The sequence below is a fragment of the Strongylocentrotus purpuratus genome, unplaced genomic scaffold (assembly GCF_000002235.5).
Source record: "Strongylocentrotus purpuratus isolate Spur 01 unplaced genomic scaffold, Spur_5.0 spur5_scaffold_2, whole genome shotgun sequence".
NCBI classification, from domain to species: domain Eukaryota; kingdom Metazoa; phylum Echinodermata; class Echinoidea; order Camarodonta; family Strongylocentrotidae; genus Strongylocentrotus; species Strongylocentrotus purpuratus.
The window spans coordinates 28,503,313-28,529,727 of record NW_022145605.1 but is presented as its reverse complement, the minus strand read 5'-3'; the positions used below and the strand labels follow the sequence as shown (position 1 = coordinate 28,529,727).

General features: G+C 36.6%; 1 long non-coding RNA gene and 5 other non-coding genes across 6 annotated transcripts; 5 read left to right on the top strand and 1 right to left on the bottom strand.

The window, feature by feature from the left end:
• Positions 1-1,766: 1,766 nt before the first annotated feature.
• LOC115926798 lies at positions 1,767-13,992 on the top strand. The gene is made up of 3 exons (XR_004065266.1): positions 1,767-1,878; positions 3,514-3,635; positions 9,361-13,992. It is a non-coding gene; the product is annotated as an uncharacterized LOC115926798 (long non-coding RNA).
• Positions 13,993-21,194: 7,202 nt separating this feature from the next.
• Positions 21,195-21,355, bottom strand: LOC115917856. Its single transcript, XR_004065393.1, has one exon. It is a non-coding gene; the product is annotated as a U1 spliceosomal RNA (small nuclear RNA).
• Positions 21,356-21,972: 617 nt separating this feature from the next.
• LOC115917855 lies at positions 21,973-22,134 on the top strand. Its single transcript, XR_004065392.1, has one exon. It is a non-coding gene; the product is annotated as a U1 spliceosomal RNA (small nuclear RNA).
• A 948-nt stretch (positions 22,135-23,082) lies between these two features.
• LOC115917848 lies at positions 23,083-23,244 on the top strand. The gene has a single exon (XR_004065385.1). It is a non-coding gene; the product is annotated as a U1 spliceosomal RNA (small nuclear RNA).
• Positions 23,245-24,192: 948 nt separating this feature from the next.
• LOC115917847 lies at positions 24,193-24,354 on the top strand. The gene has a single exon (XR_004065384.1). It is a non-coding gene; the product is annotated as a U1 spliceosomal RNA (small nuclear RNA).
• Positions 24,355-25,302: 948 nt separating this feature from the next.
• On the top strand, positions 25,303-25,464 carry LOC115917846. Its single transcript, XR_004065383.1, has one exon. It is a non-coding gene; the product is annotated as a U1 spliceosomal RNA (small nuclear RNA).
• Positions 25,465-26,415: the final 951 nt, after the last annotated feature.

Here is a 26,415-nt window from a genome sequence, read left to right as displayed (position 1 = left end):
TTTCGGCCGGAATCCCGTTATCGAGTTAAACACCCAATTAACATTGTGCCAGTCGCCATTAATCCAAAGGCAATGGTTTTCATTATTGGGCGTAATTCAGCCAATTTCTAGCGAATTGGACATGTTTGCTTTATTTTGTAATAACTGTTGACTGATGGGTGGGGTTCGTGAGAAGCATTGTGGTTATTAAGACTTCGATGAATTATGCATTTCCCTGTACAAGACAATGAATAGTAGATATGTCTGTATTAATCCTGTAACCATTTTGCAGCATGGATTTAAAGTAATATCGTGTTAACCAGTTGCTTTTATCTCTAACACCATAACAGTGTAATAAATCAGGGATGCAACATTAGAGTTGACGAAAACAAAATTATTTGTAGAAATTCAGTCAAAAACAAATATTTACCCCTAGAGTAAGCATTAATGCAGTAGGTGTATAAAAACCAAAATATCAATTAACTTATTGTTGTGGTCTTGTCATTGAAAATTAAGAAACAAGGTAACTCGATGCTTTCTTTTATGTGCTACCAAGCTTTGAATAATTAAACACACATTTTAAAACACACGACTGCACAAGATGAAGATAATTACTGTTCGGAAATAAATGGGTTTTTTTTTTTTGGTCATCACAATTAACACCCATTAGAAAAATGGATATCTCCAGAAATAAAAAATAAGGTTTGATTACCTATGGAAAATGACCAAAATAGTGAATGTGTTGGATTTCTTCACACAAAAATGACTAGTCTGCTTTCTCCTGCCAAAGTGAACCTGAGAATCTATAATCATGGAAGGCACGTCTGTAGGGGAGATTCAAGTCAAATCACTGGGGACATATTTACAGATGCTTCCCCAGTCATTTTCACATGGTTTTTACAAGAATGATTTATGTAGGTCAGCTGGAAAATAACAGAACGCTAATCTAGGTATTCAGGGCACGCAGATGGCTTTAATGCAGAGATTTATTTTTTCATCTCTTGGAGAACTCACACAGCAGAACTGGCTTTATGATAAATAATGTGCTTGCATGCAGGATTTATTTTTTGAGGGTGGCGTCTGACCAAAGTAAGGATAACTGTTACATGTCTCTAGTTGCATTTTAGTTAATCAAAGGCCATCTGTAGGTTAGAAATTGAGATCAGATTTATTATTTACTACCGCGTTAAAATATGGAGTTCTTTTAACTCTTTTTCAAACGCTTTTATTTGTGATGTGTTATATGGAAGTGTGAGTTCATCGGTGTGTGGGGTGCGTATCTGTGCGTGCGGGTGAATATTATGTATGCGTGCGTGTTTGCACCTGTGCTTTCAATGGGAGTCAATGTTTTGATATCAATTATTGTTTTTTATGATCCTGCAATACATTGGTGTCCATTGATTCTAGACTATTCAATATAGTGAAATAATAAACTCCTGAAACAGAGATGCATTTATGTCAGCCTTCCTTCATTTGGTCTTTTTTCTCGTTCTGATTTACATTTAGTGTTTATTTATGTGATTCTCAGGTTTTCATTTGTGTAACTATTTGTCTTGTTTTTTAATCAAATTTAATAAAGACATGAAAGTCTACGAAGCTTGTCGTTTTAAAGGAGCAAAATATTTCACGTTGAAGAGTTGATTAGAAATCATCCACAGCTTTAATAGGATAAGAGGAAGAAAATAAGCGGTTCACTTTTCCTTTATTTGAAAGCAAACATGATGTGTGACTATACTTTATTTTGAGGAAGTCATAATCTCCTGTTCTATTTTATGTTTGCAGGCTACTGTCATGTGTGATGTCGTTGTACTATATCTTCTTAAGAAGAGGAAATACTACAAGGAAGCAAAATTTCAGAACGTAGCAAGTAATGAGAATGGACCGCAGAAGACATATGAGGTAAGATTGCATAAACTTCTTCATCTCTCTCTTTGTTTCTCTGTCTATCTATCTATTCCCTCTCTGTCTTTGTCTCTATCTTTCTGTCTGTCTGTCTCTATTTTTCTCTCTCCATCTTTCTCTCTCTCTTTCTATCTCTCTCTCTCTCTCCCTCCCTCTCTCTCTCTCTCTCTCTCTCTCTTTGTCTCTGTCTCTCTATTATGTTTCTTTTCTCTCTTTGACTAATTTCCTCCCAAACTCTCTTTCCTTTCCAATTTCCTTCTATTATGCGTGACTAATTATATAGTGATGCCGTTAATTCGAATAATTGCATCTTCTACTCCGCTCATGAAGGCATGTGACAAATAATGCAAAAAGCACCAGTGCTAGTTTTCTGAAGGAACTTCATAATTTATATTAGTGAGTCCAACATGTAACATTCCAAAGTATTTGTTTGTTGGCTGCCTATGAATCAGCCTCTTATCATTACGCTACCTACTGAAATCCCGTGTGTTTTTATTCTGTCAGTAATTGCCTAAAACATATAGACGTCGTGATATAAATATTGAATCGTATGATAAAAAAAGACGACAACACCTGTTGATGGATTACTTTACTTAGATTACTATATTAAGAGAAGATTTTTAGATTTTAAAAAGCGTATAATCTGTTAAAATGTTCAATGCAACTATTTCAATATTAACATGGTTCTCGTTGTCATACCTTATTTTTATATGTCTTTGTTTAAATCTATACTGACAGAGTTCCATAATAAGAGTGAAATTACTTATGCTTCTAAACCAACATATATAAATGGTTGATCATGGAAGGCTTATACTTTCAGAGCAAATAATATGAACTAATTTTGTTATCGGTATCGTACTGTTGTTTTAACACGCAATAAATTCTCTATTTAATTGGTTTTCTGAGAATGAGTAAAAAATGATTTGCAATGTTTTAACATCGTTATATCAACACATATAATGTTGTAATTGTATAAGATAATGTTATATGATATATAAATTATGAATATATATATACTCATAACTCTAAAATGTATTAATCTCATCCTCGTACTGTCCATATACATATTCATACATAGCCAAATAACTTATGACTTCGTTTTTGAAGGCTCTACACTCTCTACAATTATGACGGCGTCTCCTACTCAAACTATGGGTCTTGATCCCAGGATCTATTTTCATATTCATTCTTAACCTTTTTTCTCTGATTAAGAGATAATGTTTGTTTTAGTTGGTTGTTTCTCTTTCTATATAATTCCTTATATTCAACTGTCTTTGTGTTTATGTAGGCCTTTGTTGAACTATTGTTCTTGATGGACGACTAAAATCACGGTCATTACATCAAAAACACAACACAGTGTTGCACATGTGGGACTAGTGCTAGATGCGAAACCCAACACTTCAACATCTTCCATGGATGAAAGCAAGCAGGCTCGTTCCATCGCACTTCACAATAGTCGGCAATAATCATCATAAACCATCTCACAATCACGACATAAATTAGTGTAAATATTTTTGCTTTCATCCTTTCATATTTGTCATCATCCCAAGAATGAACTGAAATGAATTTTTAGACGACTTTTGTCTTTATTTCACTGCTTTGCATGCCGCCTTTTTTTCCACACCACCGTAGCTTGTACCTTGCAAGCGGACGGGGGACGTTAAAGGTCCCCAACCGACCTCACGATTGGCAAGCAGGTAGCTTGGTTCTCACGCACACCCCATCGGAATGGCATTCGAATCTCTCAACGTAATGTAGGTACAAAAAAAGCTCATCGGGCGACACATGATTTTATAAATACGCGGGAAATCCTGCTACCCGCAAAAATGTTTAGTGGCTTGTGGATCATCTGCTTCACCATTCTTCATTGCACAGTTGCGAAGGCCTCTTCACTGCTCTCTCATTTGTCAAGATGTTGTAGTAGAATAAATGGTGTAGGACATTCACCGGCTTCGTAGAAGAGAAACTTATTCTTTTTTCCTCATTTCATTCCATCCAAGCATTTTTTTTTATATTTCATTTCACGCACAGTCGTCTAAAAGTTGCATTTTCCTAACTAGAACATCACACTGCACATGCACAGATACTTATGCATTTATTCATTTTCACACTATCGTACCTGTCACCCGAACCCTAAATGTATAATCCATCTTTCATCTCTTCTTCTCGAAGGGATTAAATTCATATATCGAGATTATTTTCATGCGCGTCTGCCTCTGAGATATCATAGAATGCGTTAAATTTTTCTCAGATATTTCACCTTTCCGGTTCACCGGTTAAGAATCTCAAAACGACAAATGAAAGGGTCATATTGACCCGCATTACATGGGTTTGAGTTGACAGGTATGATAAACTCACACTGGCACCTTTTCTACCAAACACCTTCTGCACATGCGCATTACATTATTTCATTTTTTTTTTCTTTCTACCGTGATTTAACGCACAATGTACCTGTTCTAATATAATTTATTAATTTTACTCCTTTAGCTAGGCCTGATTCTTCACTGCAACTATGCACCTATAATGCTCATCAAATGTTAATGCTCAAGTGTTATCAGTAGTGTAGCTGTCTTGTCACATTTTGCTACTATGGTTGCTAAGTGTTGTATAATGCCCGGCCATGTACAATAACGGAAATTGTCAGATTGGAAAGGGGAAAAAAGTGACTTTGTCCATATTTTGAATATAAATTACTTCAGAAAAGTCATTTACATCTACTTGCGTAAAATTGTTACCAAAAGTGGAAGGTTTGTTGAAAACAACAAATATTTCCTGACTTGGCCCGTTGATATGTATTGTTATTTTATTATTAATCCAATAAAGACCCATCCAAAAAAAAAACATTTACAATTCATTGTTAAGCATGTGACTTTATCTGAACTAAAGTGGAACCAATCTTACAATGAAATGACAAATCTGAAGTCTGAAAATATTTCTAATATTCTACATGGCTAACAAACTTTCTTTCTCGCCCTTTCTCGCAAAAGCTATTGCTATAATCACCGCTACTAAATTGTTGTCATTGTTGGTCTTGTTGTCCTGATGTCTGCGTAGTTCTTACGTCTGTGTCATGTAATGTATATTACTGAGGCGATGTGACAACAAAAATTATGTCATGTTCTGGAATAATTCCTTACTTTACAAAAAATGAAAGGATAAACTGACGTTTTATAATAATGTACGTCACCTGTTTTTTGTTCACATGCTGAATGTGTTATCTGTCTTTCTCCATCTTTGTGTTTTGCTATGTGGTCAGTGATTGTTAAACCTTATCCTTGTGTTGGTCAAATGTTTTATATAACCCTTTTATTGTCAATCTAAAATGTCTAAAAATGTTTTAATATATTATCATTTATTTGTGACATCTCAAAGAAGAATGTCATGCTCTGTAGTCTGTCCTATATTTACCTAGATATCCATTTGTTATATTAAAAAACAACTGTATTTGACCTGCAAAACTGGCATCCTACTTTTCAACAAATTATTCATACTTGCTATTTTATCATGCAACTCATGTATTTAAGTAACGTCATAAACTATCAATCTTTTTTGACCAGCAGCAATTTATATACTTGCACAAGTGTTAACTGTGAATATTATTATAAAGTATCTGACCAGGCTCGCTTGGGAACCCATTAATTCTATGGAATAAATTTAATCAGCATGATCACTTCCAAGGCACTTCGTAAACTACGCGACCAATTTGTTAAAGAGAACGATTTCCTCTCGCAGGCGATGAAGAGTCATCGAGCATGCTATTTCATAAATTGATAGGCTAAACACGCAATCAGTTATCAGAAATTACCGGTTAAAGTGCGACGGTTTTCACCGCCGTGACACCAAATTGTCATGACCGCCATTTGGTAGAGAGTATACGCTAATTGTTTTCGGTGTGCTGTTAACGAGCCGACCTTCAGCGCATGCATGGAAACAATTAATGTACCGATGTAAAGTATCGGTTTCATACAAAAGGGGGAAGGTCAATATTTGATTATTGATTAGAGCGACGGTGAAAGTTTTCATTTACTCTCCACTGTTTTACTTCTTCATTAAAGTGTGTTATAATGAATCAAAGAATCCATCTCTACTTGTATTCGTAATGGACTAGGGTATACAGATGTGTTCCTTTTCTTTGAAGGAAAATGACTGCTATGTGTTTGCCAGTACGTATATAACTGTTTAGTAATGTCAAATACCATGATACTTTACTCCAATCCTCCAAAATCATGAAAACATCCCCTGAAATCTCTTGCTGGAAACATTTCCCTTTTTTGAGTCACATGACATTTATATGCGCTTTTTCTCTAAATGCACTGTATTGTTTCCATGGAAACGTTTTGGATATAAAGATTGGAATCCGAAACCACTGCTTACGGTGATTTATCTAAATCTTGTTAGGCTAATTTGTATTTGATGGAAATCTGGAGTTCATGAAAAGCAGAGGGAAGAATTGGATGAAAGATATTATTCGGGGAATGCCTATCTGTCTGCCCCCGGGGAACTCATTTCGGATGAATTATTGGAGGAATATTGGCAATTTAACATTCTTGCCCGAGAAGATAGCAGGACCAATGCCAGGCATAGACGGCACACTTTGGTGAAAGGGTGCTCACACGTTAAGACAGCACAGTATTAAACTGAAGTCGAAGAGACATAGGCTTTAATATCGATTATCTTTTAACCTGGTGGGCTTAAGGACCATTAGCGTAATAAGAGGAGGGCGTTGCATCTTTCACCCCACCCCCCCCCCCCCCGTTTGCAATTTATCCTTTCATATTTTACCGGCAACGTATGCTTGACAAAAGAGTAGTTCCATCAGATTCCAATTTACTCTTTTAGTATTGTACTCTGTAAGGACTATATGCCTTTTTAATCTACAGTCGTGAACAAGATGATTCGAATCAAAGTGCAAATTACATTATCATTTGCTTCGGATAATAAAGTACAAGAGATCAATTTTATAGAGTGCAGTCAATGAAAATATAAGCAAACAGTAGCTTGTATTTGCTTTATACCATGAACTAGAAGGCAGGGGGGCAATAACCTAGCCACGTAATACGCCAAACAACCTTCTCATTATTCCTGTCATAAAAATCAAGGGTTTACTCTTCATATATCACAATCAATGCTTATATCATTTTACCATGGATACGAGAGACGGAAAGAAAACGACAATTTCTCCCCAGCTATAATTCAAGCGCGCTATAAACCTTCAAGCATTTGGTTCTTTCAGTTTACATTTTTCTATTTTGTTCCTTTATTTATCGATATATTTGTTAAATTATTTATTTATTCATTCATTTTTTTAAATTTATTTTTCTTTTTCTTTTTTCTTTTTTAAGGTAGAAAAACAAAACAAGAAAAGCCTCAAAAGTACCACTTTTGAAAGTATTTAATGGACATTTGATAATAAATTTAACTGAAAAAGATGACGCTTTAATTGATTTGCTATCACTTTTTAGTTCCATTTAATAAATGTCAACAGTTTCCAAGATAATGTTTTACTCATGGCCTAAAACTTATAATAAGTGTTCGTATAATGTGTTGGTTTAAACAACCCACACACTAAATGACCCATCATTGAGAATTACACTAAGCCAAATTTAATTCTGTTACCAGAACTCAAGATTTGATTCAATACTTATTATCTTTCATTTCATATTGGTTTATGCGTACCTTTGATACTTATGCAAATTAATTTGTCGCAAGCTTTGTGCCTCTCGCAAAAGACAAAAAAATGCATTCCTTTCTCTATACTGTGGTATTTATTTATGTTAAAAATATAGCCGGTAGTTTGTTTAGATATTTCTTGAAAACGAATTAGTTAAAATGGTTCTCTAAATACTTCCTTCTGCTCATGCTTCCTGTAAACTAAAATGCATTATGTGTGCTTTGCCACTATCTCTTGAGGGTGATTCGACATTTGCTCTTGCGACTATTACTCCAGGATTTATTAATTTAAACTATAAGATTAAGGAAAGGGTTTAAATTGGGTTTTAGGTTAGGTTTAGGGTAAGGGTTCGGTAAAGAGTACCGAAGCTGTGACATCATAACAATCTATTTTTAGAATTTCTCAATTTGAACTTCATTACGAACCAGAGCATAATAATACTGTGTTCCTATAGGAAATCTTATTATTCAGATGGTCATATTTCAGCCCATACTTAACATATTCAATTGGTTTTCAACATTTGGACACAATTTTTGATTCTCTTTCGTAAATGAAATTAAAATTGAGAAATTCGAAAAATATGTTGTCGATGACGTCACACTTCACCACTCTATAATGTCGTGTCCAGTGTTGAAGTTGAGATTTCGGGTAGTGTAGGATATTGACCGGAGGCAAACGTCGCAGGAGCAATTTTCGTATAACCCTCGTATAAATTAAGCCAATTTGATTATTGCACTTTCACCAATATCTAGCTTCTTTTCTAACATCACACAATATGTTTCCATTTCTTAGAAGTGCACCATGATAGCTCAACATAGACACACGCAGTCTGTCTCCGTTCCTTGTCTTTGTATGCAACCATCTATTAAGAGCGAGAAGGGCGTTAACTCATACACTTTGACAATGAGTTAACGCCCTAACGCCCTTCTACATGTTCTAGCTCTCCACAGATCCAATGTATCGTTAAATGTTATTTTGTCAATGTTTATTGGTCCTCTTTATGGAAGAGAAACAAATTTCAGATTTGACCTGATTCACCTATGATGAATACTGAAAGGGAAATAAACTTCATTAAAAAATATATTTTCAATGAATATACAATTATCCAAAACTATAATTTGTTGTTAAAATGACGATTTTGTTCTGTAGGTTTAGACACAAATATATTCGTCCTTTTAATAAGTGATTCATAACTATAAATAAATTGCTTATAAAATAATACATGAATTGCGATTGTTATCTTTTTCTTTTTGAAATATTTTAAAGTATTATACTTTTTTTTTCTTCAATCTTACTCCTCTCCTCCTTTTCCCTCATCCCAAATTTCTCTCTCTCCCCATCTTTCTGTCTTCTTTCAATCTCTTTTCCATTTCATGGATTTCAACACTTTTTTGTTTTACCTTCTATTTCTTTTATTTTGCCCCTCCCCTTCTCTCTTTCAAAAACCACTCTTTCTGCCTCTTATCTTTATCATCCTCCCCTTTATGTATCTCTGTCTCACAAACACGCTTACCGCATCTCCTTTCCCAATATTAATGTTATCTTCCATCCCTTACACCCCCTCTCTCTCTATGTCTCTCTGTCTTTCCCTCTCTCTCTCTCTTTCTTTCTTTCACTCACACAAACACACACACACACACAATTTATCTTTGTATTCTCTATTTCCCCTCTATCCTCTCTCTCTCTCTCTCTCTCTCACTCTCCCTTTGTCTTCTGATCGTTTTTCTTCTATTATCCTCCCCGCCCTTCTACTCTCATCTCCCCCTCCATCTCTCCCTGATGCCATCCCTTCCATCCGCTCACCACAGGAGGTAGCTGCATTGTGCGAACAAGCCCTTGTTACATCCCTCCCCATCACACAGCTTAACAACAACCACCAAACACCTCCAGGAATGGGGGGTAGCAACCACTCCCTACGCGATGAGATTACCCTTCCTACCACCAACGAAACCAAGAAACCCACCAGTTTGTGATGACACGCCCAAGCATCAAGCCTTCAAAACTATTTTCTATCAAACTAAAACAACAAAGTGACCAAAATGACATTAAACATTTGAGAGAAAACTAGAGATAACCAAAGGACTATTGCCTGTCATGTATGTATATTTATTGTTCCATTCGTCTTCAGAAAGCGTTTCATTACATGGATTTTGAGAAGAGAAGCGTGATAAAAGCGAGAAGATTAAACTGCAAATGGTTGGAATCATCTCGCTGATTTTACTGATCGTTTGTTAAATCAGGATCCTAAATGACATTTGCCTATCAAGCAGCGTAATAATGTTTTACCTTTATTGAATTATTGTGTTGTAAGTGAGCTACCATCGAAGAAATTTTGCGACAGCCATTTTGTTTGTGGCATGATTCGTTTGTCAACTCTATCAATTGTTCCTTGAGCGTGGTAATCAAAATAGCGATCAATGTGCATTTATCTGCTGCCGCGTCACCGAAGCCTTCATTTTGAACCAGAACCTGATTGAAAATACCCTGCAATATTATGTAGCTTGTAAATACTCAAAGTTAAAGATTAGAACAACTTGTTCCAAATCAACGCCATCTCCTTCTAGCGATGCCATAGGACAAACGGGGAGGGAGAGCACGTTACTTGAACATGATACACGTTTGTTGTGGAGAGAGAGAAAGTCGGTGTAGCGTTGTGATTGGTTCACGGTAAGTATCACGTGAATTTTCATCTACTCATCAAGTGGCTGCGGTTGAATGTTACGTGATACTTATGATAAATATCAGGTGATTTCATATTGACCTTTATACTCGATGATATGTCTCAAGATGAAGAAATCTTTTATCTGGTGAAGAAGAAAAAAATTCAGCGGGGGAATGTATATATATGTACATCAATAACATATCGCAATAAGCACTTTAATATGTGTTGCTTAGAATTCATATTGTGTTAGAAGAAAAACATGTGTATTAGTATTATCGATAAATAAGAAAATTAAAATAAAAAATTAATGATACTAGACATTCAACCTCAGAATTTTCTAGACATTATCATATTGTATGTTGAATTATAGACTAGCCTATAAAATAGTTGTCTTCTAGAAAAAAGACATGTTCGTTTTTTTTTTAATTGATAGTTAACATTGTTAAGGTTCCATTCACTTATCTGTTTATTCGTTTATAATACAATATTTCGCTTGTTTTTGTTCGTCTAAATATTGTATGAAATTAACAGACGGAACGGGAAGATAATACCAGCATATACGCCACGTTCTAGTGTGTACATACATATACGGAGATGAAACAAGTTGTTACAATAGTCTTTCTTGTATATTTGAACCAAGAAACGATATATATACATCATGTCAGATTATTTACGTGTAAAGAGAAAGTTAGATAGTATATGTTGAAGAAAATAAAATGTGTTTATTTGTTTATAATGTTTCAAAGGAAGGTGTACCAATAATCATTATGAGATATACACTCGGCTGCTATTTTTGAAAGATGACGTGTATTTAGTAAAGGAGAATAATAAACATTATTTTCAAGAAAAGGTGTTTTTTCTTCATTCACGAAACAAGCATGTAAAGTCCAACCCTAAATGAATGATGTTTTAATGTTTTCTTTCATTTTCAAACTGTCACAACTACAGGGCGTCATGATGGGTTTTGTTGTGTGATTTTTGTTTAATATCATATTAAGACCTGCCATTTCTATAGTTATTTTCTATTCACGTAAATTTCGGTAGGTATGGCATATCATAAACGAAAAGAAAAAAGGGAATCGGCATACGGTTTAAAAACTGACTGTAAATGCTGTAGGATATAGAAATAATATGATGGAGGACGACGGCTAGGGATATAGATATTGAGAATGATACATGAAAGTTGTCATTGATCATTATACTTGGGACACATCATACATCACTAGTATTTTCAATATTTATATATTATTTCGTTTGCTCCGGACTCGATTCTATAAGAAAATATATGCAATACAGTTAAGTTACATTGCCTTCCTCACTAGAAATTAGCAAATGTGATCAGATGGTACATTTCTTGTCGAGAATTGGTTGAAATAATAAAAGTAGTGTTTGTTTAATCGTTTTAATGCATCGTCGAAATACAAATATTAGATATAACGAATTTTGACGTATAAGTCTTGAATAAAAAGTTAAAATAATAGTAAAATTACAAGAGTTTAAAAAAGAATTCACGGCTAAGGATTTGTATGAATTACAAATTACAAAGTTTGAACATGACTTTTTTTTCGAGCCTTTTACGTGAACGACATTATTTCATTTAATTTCTATTATTGCATTGAAGCTTCTGCAACTTAATCACATGAACTTACGAAGATCACCGTGTGACAGCTCCAATGCTATGCATTTCAAATGGTTGAAAATTTGTCTTTAATTCAGTTGCAACCCACACAGAAAATGTTTTTGTCTGAGGAATGTATTTTTAACATCTTGATTAATCAATACGTTTCTTGAAGTGTCATATCGGTGTCATAATGATTTTCTGAGTTGATTAAATACTGTAGGTGATTAAAAAAATGTACAACTATGAGAGTACACACTGTATTGCTAAATGAATTGAAGACTTATGCAAACGAAATGTTGAAATACTTATCATATATTCATTTCAATATGGTCAAATGGTAAAATAAAACATTGAAAAGAGGACCGAAAAGCGTTATCTACCATCCCTTTGTGTTCGGTTAACGCCCTCCTGGCTCTCAACTTTTCTTTGCTTGTAGTCTCTCTGTAAAAAATCCTGTATTGACCTAGCATGGTTTGGAGATAATTCGTTAGGTGTTTGATATCAAAAGATCGTCATAAATAATTGTATAACAGATTTAATGATAAGTTTTCATCCCTAAAATAAAGCATTATATTACGAAATCTGTTTGGGCTCCCACCTCAAATAAAACCATCTTTCAATTTTCATTCTCAAATTGGCTTAAATTGTATGAGACACTGTAATTACCAGTACGTTGAGACCATTTGTCATTAATATACCATGCTTTCTAACTCTGTGAGCTGGCAAGGTTCTCAGTAGTTAGACCGACTTCTTCATCAATTTACTACTGGGTCAATGTATTCCAAACGCCACTCCCGGCCGTGGGTACCCATTCGCCCTCGTCATGCGGTATGTATGACGGAACCAAATATAGCTGTGAATCTATAGAGCATATAGGTCTTGTGACATGAAAGCCGTATTTACGTAGGGATATATTTTCAGGACCGGTTGACTCGAGTCGAAGAGAAAGTTCAGTTCCGGTAGGCTTGGAAATAATTATTGATTTTTTCTTTCTTTACCTTTTTTTTTTTTTTTTTTCAAGGGGGGAGGAGTAGAATATTATGAAAGAAAAGTTGTCTCAAAATGATTGCTTTTCCAACCCCCTCAATTGGCAAAATTACGAAAAATAGCTTAAGTGTTTTTACAAAACTTTCATGCCACACTTGTGTATAGTCCCATGTACACATTTTGTTGTGTGCATTACATATGACCTTCAGCAAGACTCAGTCATTTTCTTATCATCTTGATGATTCCAAATTCTCTCTGTATACATCAATTGTATTTACTGCATAATCGGGCTTCTCCCTTTGCTTCTAAAATGTTTCATTTGCAAATGACCAGGACTCAACTTTATCTTTAAGCTTTACGTGATCCTGAAAGAGTTTTCGTAGTCTTGTTATCTTCCCGAATGGAGTGACGATAAAGAATTAACGTCATTTGATTCACTTCAATAATCTTGTCAATTTTTTTTGTTTTGTTGCGCATGTAAAGAATTTTAGAGCGTTACAGGCTATTGGTTTTTATTGTAATTATTATGACGCATTGATATATCAACAGTTAAAGAAAGTGATTCATGTTAACACTTTAAGAAGGTAATGAGTTTTGTCAAAGTTTTGTTTTTTATCAATTAATGCATTGTTGTTCAGTCGGAGGTGTATTGCTGCGGCAGCTCGACATACATCAGATATCATTTGTACAGGAAATATGTTGATTCTTCCATTTGAGTTTGAACCTGTTAAACGATGTTAAGATATAATTATGAACATGTTGATCATTCTTGTGCGTTTACACAGAGGTAAAATTTATCATTTAGAAAGAGGCCACGTGACTATGTTCTGTTTTATGTGAGTTGATACCTGGGTTCAAAATTTTGTCAAATTATGCAACAGTTTGTCCACAATATGTGTTTTCTCGATGCATCTGTCTGTATTTGTAAAACTTTAGTGTAAAGTAGCGTTAATGAAAAACGAATGCAGCATTGTCTTCACAGTAGATCTTATCGCATTACATTATTGGGATTATAGATAGATTTTTAGTATCAAGTTATAATGGTACAAACTTGAAAAACAAACGTCCATTTCAACGAAGATTCTTGACCGGGATTGTTTAAGAAAATTAGTATTTTCCGCTTCTGATCATTTCTCGATTTTGAATCAAATAAATAATTGTAAAAATTGATTGTGCTCGTAAGTGTCTTTCTTATTTCATATCGTCATTGTGTACATGTCATTATAAACTGATAATGATCTTTTGATAAAATTATCTTTAATTAAAGTGATATACATGATGAGAATCATTTTAATTCGCCAATTATTTTATTAGCCCGCAAATCAAGTCAGGTCTTTTTTTTTTACTTTTTTTTTTATTTTTATGTTTTATTGATCATTCTTAATCACATTTTTACAAACAATCAAGTCAGGTCTTTATAGAATGATGTGAAACATATCAGTTGATAATGCTCTTTGATGCATATAGCATAAAATACGTAAGTTACTTAAAATATTGATTTGCCTTTTTATTTCTTTATATGTAAAGCTTAAGTTACATTAATTATCTTCTGACTCTGTATTATGTTCTCTTTCCTGCACACACATACACACACGCACGCAAACACACACACACACACACACACACTCTCTCTCTCTCTCTCTCTCTCTCTCTGAAAGTATATCTCTTTTTCTGTCTCCCTCATATTTACTCTTTTTACCAGCCCCCCACCCTCGGCACCCCCGTCTATCTCAGTCACTCGCACACGCGCACACCCACACGTTCGTTATTTTGTTTTCTTTAAGCAACATCAAAATATATTGAAACTGCTAGATTAAGAACAAGCAATTAAGTCTGTATTTCTCAATCCCATGGAATTTACGGTTCAAAGACAAAGTGAGAGTGGGCCAAAAAGTTACGTTCTTGCGTGTGATGCATGAATGTTTAGATTGATCCCGCGTGGCGAAATAAACATTGTAGGATTATCCCGTTCATGTATCATGTTTGTTCCACTTTATTACTGAGGACTGTTGAAGCGTTAAGTTTGTTGCTATGTTCCTTCCTTTCAATAAACACACCGTTAAATTAATGAATTCTCATTTTGGGAGGATTATTCACGCCATTTTCTCAAGTCGGGGGCACTCTCATCACGCGGGTGGCCGGTCTTAACATAAGGATAAAATATAAATCACGCCGAACGGTTGGGGTTAGTTGTATCTTCTTCTTTTACTTATTTTAAAAAAACTTCATGTCACATCTTTCCCTCCCTCCCCCCCCCCCCCCCCCCTCTCTCTCTCTCTCTCTCTCTCTCTCACTTCCCGCCCGTTTCGTGATCGCTCAGACTCCTCTCTCTATGATTTATCTATCAATCTCCCCCTGGTTTCTATAGACACTAAGAAATAAAGCTCCAAATTTGTCTCCTAAGGGTTACTTCTTTTACGATAGGGTACAGATTTACACGAGGGCAAGAGGAGTTCACCCCAAGTCGTGACAATTGTGCACCGATCAGGGGAAACGATGTGAGAGTCGAACCCTAAAATGTTAAATTTTCAACATAAGTGTTCTGTTGTTTACCAGTTTAGGGGAATTTGAACGTTTATTCTTATTTTGTTTCAACAGTTCTGCGCTGTTGGCTTAAATGAGTATGAGCCACACATAAAATTAATATTTTAACTGACATCTGTATGAATAGACATTAGTATCTTGAGGTCAGTATTTTTATTTTAAGTCAGGTATACACGTAAGTACGCTCAAAATGTTGATACATGATATCAATATTATGCACCTACCTACGCGTATAAGTTCTATGAATGCAATAAAACCCATGTTATACATTTCAACATTAGTACACATTAATACCTCTTTATCCTTTGCGAATCAAACAAAACCGATTCTGCTATCAAATGAACAAATTAATGTGTGACATGAAATTGATTTCTCATTTCATTTCACAGCTATGTTTATATCAGTCATGTGTTTGATGTAAAATGGAATGACTACAATAAGTATACGAAATAATAGATATCAATACTTCCATTTTCATGAATCCATAGGCTACAAGAAAACGCTCGCAAGGACTTTAACATCAAGCTTACGCTATTTCAACAGCCTTGTCTATTACCTAGTGGAATATGCGAACATTACATTGTTTACTGTGGGACATACATGAGAGTATCCGAATTCCCCTTGACTTTATTTTTCGAAAGTTTTTGTGATCGTGTAGAAGTTAAGTCCAGTTTCGGAGATTAAGTTAATCCGCTTTCAAGAATGCTGCCCTTTTGGATTCCATATTGATAAACTACTAGGAACTACGTACCAAAATTCTCTGGCAGTAGAAGACTTAATTCTCCGTAAGATTCCTCCACTTGACATCTCGAATTCTCGGCATGTAAAGAACTCGGTCGCCGGTCCCACTTACCCCCAGACCTACCTGCTCGGTGAAATCCTCGGCTACAATTATAACTAATTCCCCGATGCGCACACCGAGTATTTATTTCCATTAAGTTTCCAGCGTACTCCGAACCGAAGCCCATGGATTGCGGTAATTATTTTTGCATCGCATCAAATGATGGCTGCCTGCTGAGGACAGGTTGGATGCCTTTGCCTTCCTCCCTTAAAACCTTTAATTATTGTCTCTCGTTCTGTAGCCTCCTCTTTTCAGGAGCTCTGTTTCTCTTGTCATAAGCGAGCTTGGATCACTCCCGTAATTTAGGTCCGCTGAATGATGCCTGGAACGAGTTGTTTTGGTATGCCTTCGATTATTTGGGGGTCCTGCCATGCGAAACGGGGACAGACATAGAAAATATGTCGAGGAATGGCCATAATTATGATTGTATGCAACGATTAGATGGACGTTGATGGAATATTTAGTGAATAAGGATAAAAGTAGAGAGAGAGAGGGGCTAAATGAGGGAGGATAGGGTGTGTGTGCGTGTGTGCATGTGCGTGTTGTGTGTGTGTGCGTTTTTTGTTTTTTTATTAATGATGGGGAGAGTTCGAGAAGGAGAAAAATATGTAGAGACATAGTTAGGGAGATACAAAGATATAGGAAGAGGGAGGGGAAGAAATGGTGAGAGGGGTAGAGTCAGAGACAGAGGCAGAGAGCCAGACACGATGAGAGGGGAGAAGAAAACAGACAGACGTGATAGCTAGGAGCATTTTTTTTTTTTTTTTTTTTTACATATTTGCTTCATTTTTAAGTTCGCCCTTAAAGAGAATGTGCCTTGTATATGACATTTAAGTTCATTGGCATTTAGAAAGACTTCTCAATAAAAAATTAAAAAAAGAAGTAGACAGCGATAAAAAGAAAAGACATTTAATATTAAAATGAAATAGGAGCTGAACATTTTTCCGTAAAAATAAAACTTTGATATATCGAATCCCCAAGAACATGGACATTTATCACATGTCACATTATAAGACATTCGGGTTATGTTTCCAGAGCGTTCCACGGAGACATGTTTAATTCATCATGAATATTTCTAACATGATGTTTTCAAAGCTCAATCAACTATTTATGTATAGAGGAGTACGTAGTTATTCCGTGGATCTACTTTGACATGAATTTCCCCGCAAGATAATACACATTAGTGTTAAAGGTGAAATTCAAAGAAAATCACAAATATATCAACTAATGTATGACTAGAAACTGGTAATCTAACAGATGGCCATCGTACAAGTTATAGGTCAACGACATATCGGGTGATTTATAAAAAATACAAATACAACCACCTCCATAGCAGCTGGGATATACCAGAGATTCGCCGGAAAAATAACGATGTTTTAATGACGTCACTATATGGACCAACACTGCCCAAGCAGACGACATCCCATAGAGAATGAACATAATTGCAAAGCTATTATTTGTCAAATTATAATGAGTTTAGTGTATATAAATGTAATGGCATGTAAAACCATTCAAAAGGGGATATGACCCGATTCTGGTAACTAAAATCTTTTGCTTGTAAATACACAGGATAGGGGTTAATTAACAATCAAAGAAACCAGACTTTCAAATTGAAAACCCCCTGGAATAATATTAAGGAAGCATTTTTTCCCTCTTGAAACGCCGAACATACCCCGGTGTGTGCAGCTGAATATACAATGGCGTCTTATTTTGTTTACAAGCGACATATTCCTTTATTTTTGTATCGCTGCATTTGTCATCAAAATAAAACCATGCGCGGGGTTAAGAGTGAGGCAATAGATTATACATTTAGCCTGACGGTAGTGAAGTAAGAGAAAGAACTCAAGAAAAGATGAAAACACAGGCACTGAAAATGTGTGAGATGTCATGGGGCATCGTCTGCTTGTGCAAGTCAGGTCCATACTGTGATCTCACACATCTCAGCAGCGTTCGGAGAGCTCTTCCGGTGCTATGCCGGGGCTGTATTTAAGCGTTTTGTAATTTCTAATAATCATTACTTCGAATGTTTCCAAGCATTGAATTTTGATAACCTTGTCGAATCAAAGTTTCAACTTTGCAATAATGAAAAGAAATTTAGTTTTTAAAATCAATGAATATCAACTTTAAGACTGTAACGAATATGTGCGTCCAAGAAACCTACTTGTATGTGTGTTGCCAATTTCTTTTTCTTCACTTGGTCTAGTCCTTTTTTGTCAATGCATAACTCACGTAATAAACTTCTTTCTTTTAGAAATGTGTGCATTTTTCTGTGTCTTTCCGATATAACGTATTAATTGGCGAATCAAGTGGATACCTCAGCACTCCCCCCCCCCCTCCCCCGCCCCCTATTTCTCGTTTTCCATTCAAAGCCCGTATAGTGTTGCAACTCCTATGTTGGTATTAAAGGTATGGTCTATTGTAAACAGGTGGCCAGCTTTATAGATATCCACAGGTGTGAAAGTAGTACTAGAAGGTCTCTAAAGATTTTTAAAGTTTTACACCTTTATTTTTGTTCTAGAATGCTGAGGACCTCGGATGCGATTGTAGAAGTGTCGTAGTCGAGTGGTTTAAGCACTTGACTTGAAATTCAAAGGCACTAATGTCCTTTGGCAAGGCATTAATTTTCATTTACCACACTCGACCCAGGTGAGGTAAATGGGTACGCGGCAGGAATTAATTCCTTGAAATGCTAGAGCGCTGTAATGGTAGCTAGGCTAAAGCCGAGGTAATAATTAATGCTCCTCGGAATAGAATTTCTAGATAGACAGCGCTATAGAAATTCTTATAATTATTATTGTTATTATCGTAATTTGATCGAAGAGGAATTGTGATCAATCATACTGACTGTAATAATTTTTAAAAAAATGTATATAGATACATGTACATAGGGAATAGTCCACTGTTTAAGAGTTATTGGTGAAAATATAAAATTGTTTATAACCAAGATGAGACGGGCATGTGACCAAACATTGATAAATACTACCTTGATTAAAAACGGCCATCCGGTAATACATTTTTCTAAGATTTGTTTATGATGATTCAATGATTCAAACGATTTTATTTCTCATACAAAACATAATACAATGAATAATTATATAACAAAAATATGCAATGAAACGACAAATATATTAGAAAAAGCACGAGAAAAGAGGAACTAACTAGAAGCAGAACTTGTTAAAGCGTTAGTTCATCAGATGCTGTTTTACAATATAACACGAACATTTTATAAGTATGCTTATACCAGGAAGACGTCTTCATTTTCCCGAGTGATGATGGCCTGAATCTTGAGACATACTTTCAGACAAAGTAACGAAACCACTTTCGAAAAATCAAGTCAAGGTCAATTTCAATACCCTAATGTATGTTCCAAATATATCATGTTCGGATAATGCCATTGTAACGTTCACATATTTCTAAAATGTGCTTTGAATAATGGTTTATGTGCTGATTCCCGTCGTGGACATGATTAGGGACTTTTAGATTTACACGACGAGAGCGTGGACTGCCGCGTGTGACATTGTGTTAAGGCACTGGGACGTGCCCGGCAGTGCCTTAAAGGTACTATGTCCCTTTTGCAGCCAACCTCAAATTCTGTAGAACTTTGCAGGAATTATGAATATGTCATGTATGTCCTATCTGTGAAATTTAAACGTTAGCAGTGTCCTCATATTCAAATTATGCAAGGAAACCCGTTTACTTGCTAGACTTCACTGTCAGACACTATCGAGTGACTGACTGGCTTTTTTTCTTCTTTGGTAATAACATACATGAAAAGAGTTGTAAAGGGTACATGAGCATTTGTCTACATCAATAACCCACTTCTTGTGATGGCCAAGATTAAACTGATTGAATCTTTGCGCAGCATAAAACGTATGACCATTCGGTACAATTTTCTGAAAATCAAGACTATTACTTTTGGGCTCTATAGCCCTAAAGTCGATTTGACCATTAATAGTCATTATTTTCCCACTTGAAGACATGTTCAAGCCCCACCTTTTTTAGGGAAGTTCTAAATAAGTATTATCTTTCAAATGCAGTTGGAATTTAACTTTTTCATTTTTTTGGCCTGCAAATAGGACATAGTACCTTTAAAAGGACGTCACATTACCTTAAAAGGATGTCACATGTGGCGGTCGACGTTCTCGTCGTGTAAATCTAAAAGTCCCTATTATCGCAGGTAATAACGCAGTCGTCCTGACACCTCGTGTGAAACAGAAATTAGGCGGCTTTCAAGAATATTGACCTTTGACTAAAAATGCCACGCTTGTAAAGTACAGTTTCCCATGGCGCAATAATAAGGAGAAACCATGTCGTGTAAGAGCGCCTTTAAAATGATCATGTTATGCCACGTGTATAGGAAACTGTGGAGGATATCATATTACTAGATTCTGTGTCAATATCCCTGTGAAAAGGGTAGGATGTAAACATACTATGAAAGTGATATGGTACAATACACCAACGGTGTATTTGATTTCCCTTGCTAAACGTAACTTGATGCTTTTAAAGATTGTTAACCAACTCGTTTCATATGCGATCCTATGAATCCATAATACAATGTGGAAATGCATGATTGGTTGATGTTTGAATGGAGAAGTAATCTTCAGGATCCAGCTGACAATGCCACGGAGAATGTGGAGAATTAAACCGTCAATAAGGCAACAATAATAACAGAAATGATGAAAGTAATTTTAAGGAAATAAGTTTGATGAATAACAATGCTTCAAGGACAAGAGAGAGGAGATACAGAAAGTGAGATATATTGAGAAAAGAGAGGTTAGAGAGAACGACATGGAAAGTGAACGTGTGTGGACGGAAGCAGTTTGATTACTTTAGAAATGGCAAACAAAGAAGAATACTTGAGGAAATTAACATACTTCCGTTTCCAAGGAGCTGAAATCAATGCATTTGGACTGTAATATAGGAATCGTCGTAGGATATCACGAGATGAATGAGAAGAACAACAACGCTCTCTTCGAATTCGAAATTGTAGGAAATAGCGCGAACGCAGATCTCTGTTACAGTGAATAATACGCCCGATTTCCCACGTTTGAGGGAATCGCAAGGTCCAGCAAGCCGGAGTGCAATGGCAAGCCTCGCCCTGGGGGTGCATCCTTCTTGATCAATGCGACCCCTGCACCAGGTAAGTATGCTTCAAAAGAATTGTCTGCAGTACTTAATCAAATGCTCACTGTGACATACAATGGTTAAACATCCAATCCTACAGCAAGAAATCACATGTAGAATTTCATCATTGAGTAGTTTTTAAGGAACTACTGTAGTTATTCTGTTAACAGCAATAACAACATGCTCCTGTCGACTGGTTTTGAAATTTGACCTGCTGTGTGAGAATGTGAAATGGTATCAACAAATGTGAAATAAACTCTGCAAATTTCTTTGAGTTAATGGCAAAAAAGACAATTTCGGTCACAGACTTTATTAACACACTTAATGACATATTCGCAAGGAGCCTCTTGTGCATCTGTTATGGGTCTTGTTTTCATGACTTATAAATGATATATGCTGCGGCCTTATTTTGAAAGAGTGTAAATATTTCTTCCCAAATTGTGATTTTTCAAGAGGGATGGCAAAGAAAATGCCGGCCATCTGTAGGAACACTTTCATAGTGCCAAAAAACTGCAGTCACACCTCCAAAGTGGGGCATAGATGAGATTCTGCATGTGATTTCTTGCTGTAGGACTGGATGTTTAACCGTTTTATGTCATCCAAGGGATTTGATCAAGAACTGCGACCGATTCTTTCGAAGCATACTTACCTGGCGCAGGGGTCGCATTGATCAAGAAGGATGCACCCCCAGGGCGAGGCTTGCCATTGCACTCCGGCTTGCTGAACATTGCGATTCCCCCAAACGTGGGGAACTCGGGCGTATTATTTATGGTAGCGGAGATCTGCGTTCGCGCTATCTCCTACAAAACCAATGTAAAGAAAAGTAAATAAGTTTTCCTTTGTAAGTTCTACGCCTCCCATTCACACCCAAATCCAAACTTTGATTTGTGCAACATATCTATCTCTCCAAGCTCGAGATGTCCCATTGTCAACAAATTAAAGATCGAGTTCGAAAACTAAGACTATTGCCTATTGGAATAGACCTCCTTCACCATTCCAATTGTCATTTTCATCTATTGGGGTAAACAAAAAATTAAATTGAAACCCTTTGTTTTCGAGACGTCTATTGCTGAGGGTAGCTTCTTCGACTGGTTTTGAAATTTATCCTGCTGTGTAAGAATGTGAAATGGTATCAACAAATGTGAAATAAACTCTGCAAATTTCATTGAGTTAATGGCAAAAAGGACAATTTCGGTCACAGACTTTATTAACGCACTTAATGACATATTAGCAGGGAGCCTCTTGTGTATCTGTAATGGGTCTTGATTTCATGACTTATAAATGATAAAACAATATGTTTCGAAAGAGGTTGTGAACACATCTGCATTTGCAGAATCCGGTTCCGGCTCCTCGGGGTATTTTACTGGCTGCCCGACCAAAGAATACAATCCTTTTGCTGATTTTAGTATGACGCTGTTGTTATTTAAATCCGTGACGTCCAAGTATCTGCATTGTTAGATTCATGAATATGCACCCCATCAACAATACCGTTTACTCAGTTATAAGCTGCGGCCTTATTTTGAAAGAGTGTAAATATTTCTTCCCAAATTGTGATTTTTCAAGAGGGATGGCAAAGAAAATGCCGGCCATCTGTAGGAACACTTTCATAGTGCCAAGAAACTGCAGTCACACCTCCAAAGTGGGGCATAGATGAGATTCTGCATGTGATTTCTTGCTGTAGGACTGGATGTTTAACCGTTTTATGTCATCCAAGGGATTTGATCAAGAACTGCCACCGATTCTTTCGAAGCATACTTACCTGGCGCAGGGGTCGCATTGATCAAGAAGGATGCACCCCCAGGGCGAGGCTTGCCATTGCACTCCGGCTTGCTGAACCTTGCGATTCCCCCAAACGTGGGGAACTCGGGCGTATTATTTATGGTAGCGGAGATCTGCGTTCGCGCTATCTCCTACAAAACGAATGTAAAGAAAAGTAAATAAGTTTTCCTTTGTAAGTTCTACGCCTCCCATTCACACCCAAATCCAAACTTTGATTTGTGCAACATATGTATCTCTCCAAGCTCGAGATGTCCCATAGTCAACAAATTAAAGATCGAGTTCGAGAACTAAGACTATTGCCTATTTGAATAGACCTCCTTCACCATTCCAATTGTCATTTTCATCTATTGGGGTAAACAAAAAATTAAATTGAAACCCTTTGTTTTCGAGACGTCTATTGCTGAGGGTAGCTTCTTCGACTGGTTTTGAAATTTATCCTGCTGTGTAAGAATGTGAAATGGTATCAACAAATGTGAAATAAACTCTGCAAATTTCATTGAGTTAATGGCAAAAAGGACAATTTCGGTCACAGACTTTATTAACGCACTTAATGACATATTAGCAGGGAGCCTCTTGTGTATCTGTAATGGGTCTTGATTTCATGACTTATAAATGATAAAACAATATGTTTCGAAAGAGGTTGTGAACACATCTGCATTTGCAGAATCCGGTTCCGGCTCCTCGGGGTATTTTACTGACTGCCCGACCAAAGAATACAATCCTTTTGCTGATTTTAGTATGACGCTGTTGTTATTTAAATCCGTGACGTCCAAGTATCTGCATTGTTAGATTCATGAATATGCACCCCATCAACAATACCGTTTACTCAGTTATAAGCTGCGGCCTTATTTTGAAAGAGTGTAAATATTTCTTCCCAAATTGTGATTTTTCAAGAGGGATGGCAAAGAAAATGCCGGCCATCTGTAGGAACACTTTCATAGTGCCAAGAAACTGCAGTCACACCTCCAAAGTGGGGCATAGATGAGATTCTGCATGTGATTTCTTGCTGTAGGACTGGATGTTTAACCGTTTTATGTCATCCAAGGGATTTGATCAAGAACTGCCACCGATTCTTTCGAAGCATACTTACCTGGCGCAGGGGTCGCATTGATCAAGAAGGATGCACCCCCAGGGCGAGGCTTGCCATTGCACTCCGGCTTGCTGAACCTTGCGATTCCCCCAAACGTGGGGAACTCGGGCGTATTATTTATGGTAGCGGAGATCTGCGTTCGCGCTATCTCCTACAAAACGAATGTAAAGAAAAGTAAATAAGTTTTCCTTTGTAAGTTCTACGCCTCCCATTCACACCCAAATCCAAACTTTGATTTGTGCAACATATCTATCTCTCCAAGCTCGAGATGTCCCATTGTCAACAAATTAAAGATCGAGTTCGAGAACTAAGACTATTGCCTATTTGAATAGACCTCCTTCACCATTCCAATTGTCATTTTCATCTATTGGGGTAAACAAAAAATTAAATTGAAACCCTTTGTTTTCGAGACGTCTATTGCTGAGGGTAGCTCTTCGACTGGTTTTGAAATTTATCCTGCTGTGTAAGAATGTGAAATGGTATCAAACAAATGTGAAATAAACTCTGCAAATTTCATTGAGTTAATGGCAAAAAGGACAATTTCGGTCACAGACTTTATTAACGCACTTAATGACACATTCACAGGCATCCCCTCGTGCATCTGTAATGGGTCTTGTTTTCATGACTTATAAATGATAAAACAATATGTTTCGAAAGAGGTTGTGAACACATCTGCCTTTGCAGAATCCGGTTCCGGCTCCTCGGGGTATTTTACTGGCTGCCCGACCAAAGAATACAATCCTTTTGCTGATTTTCGTATGACGCTGTTGTTATTTAAATCCGTGACGTCCAAGTATCTGCATTGTTAGATTCATGAATATGCACTCCATCAACAATACCGTTTACTCAGTTATATGCTGCGACCTTATTTTGAAAGAGTGTAAATATTTCTTCCCAAATTGTGATTTTTCAAGAGGGATGGCAAAAAAAATGCCGGCCATCTGTAGGAACACTTTCATAGTGCCAAGAAACTGCAGTCACACCTCCAAAGTGGGGCATAGATGAGATTCTGCATGTGATTTCTTGCTGTAGGACTGGATGTTTAACCGTTTTATGTCATCCAAGGGATTTGATCAAGAACTGCGACCGATTCTTTCGAAGCATACTTACCTGGCGCAGGGGTCGCATTGATCAAGAAGGATGCACCCCCAGGGCGAGGCTTGCCATTGCACTCCGGCTTGCTGAACCTTGCGATTCCCCCAAACGTGGGGAACTCGGGCGTATTATTTATGGTAGCGGAGATCTGCGTTCGCGCTATCTCCTACAAAACCAATGTAAAGAAAAGTAAATAAGTTGTCCTTTGTAAGTTCTACGCCTCCCATTCACACCCAAATCCAAACTTTGATTTGTGCAACATATCTATCTCTCCAAGCTCGAGATGTCCCATTGTCAACAAATTAAAGATCGAGTTCCAGAACTAAGACTATTGGCTATTGGAATAGACCTCCTTTACCATTCCAATTGTCATTTTTATCTATTGAGGTAAACAGAAATTAAATTGAAACCCTTTGTTTTCGAGACGTCTATTGCTGAGGGTAGCTACTTCGACTGGGTTTTGAAATTTGACTTGCTGTGTGAGAATGTGAAATGGTATCAAAAAATGTGAAATAAACTCTGCAAATTGCATTGAGTTAATGGCAAAGAGGACAATTTCTTTCACAGACTTTATTAACGCACTTAATGACACATTCACAAGCAGCCCCTCGTGCATCTGTAATGGGTCTTGTTTTCATGACTTATAAATGATAAAACAATATGTTTCGAAAGAGGTTGGGAACACATCTGCCTTTGCCGAATCCGGCTCCTCGGGGTTTTGCACTGGCTGCCCGACCACAGGATACAATCATTTTGCTGATCTTCGTAAACGCTATTGTTATTTAAATCCATGACGTCCAAGTATCTGCATTGTTAAAATCATGAATATGCACGGCATCAACAATACCGTTTACTCGGTCATATGCTGCAGCATTATTTTGAAAGAATGTCAATATATCTTCCTGAATTGTGACTTTTCAAGGACGTTGGCACGTAAAATGCCGACCAGCTGTAGAAACACTTTCTTAGTGCCAAGAAACTGCAGTCACACCTCCAAAGTGGGGCATAGATGAGATTCTGCATGTGATTTCTTGCTGTAGGACTGGATGTTTAACCGTTTTATGTCATCCAAGGGATTTGATCAAGAACTGCGACCGATTCTTTCGAAGCATACATCGTT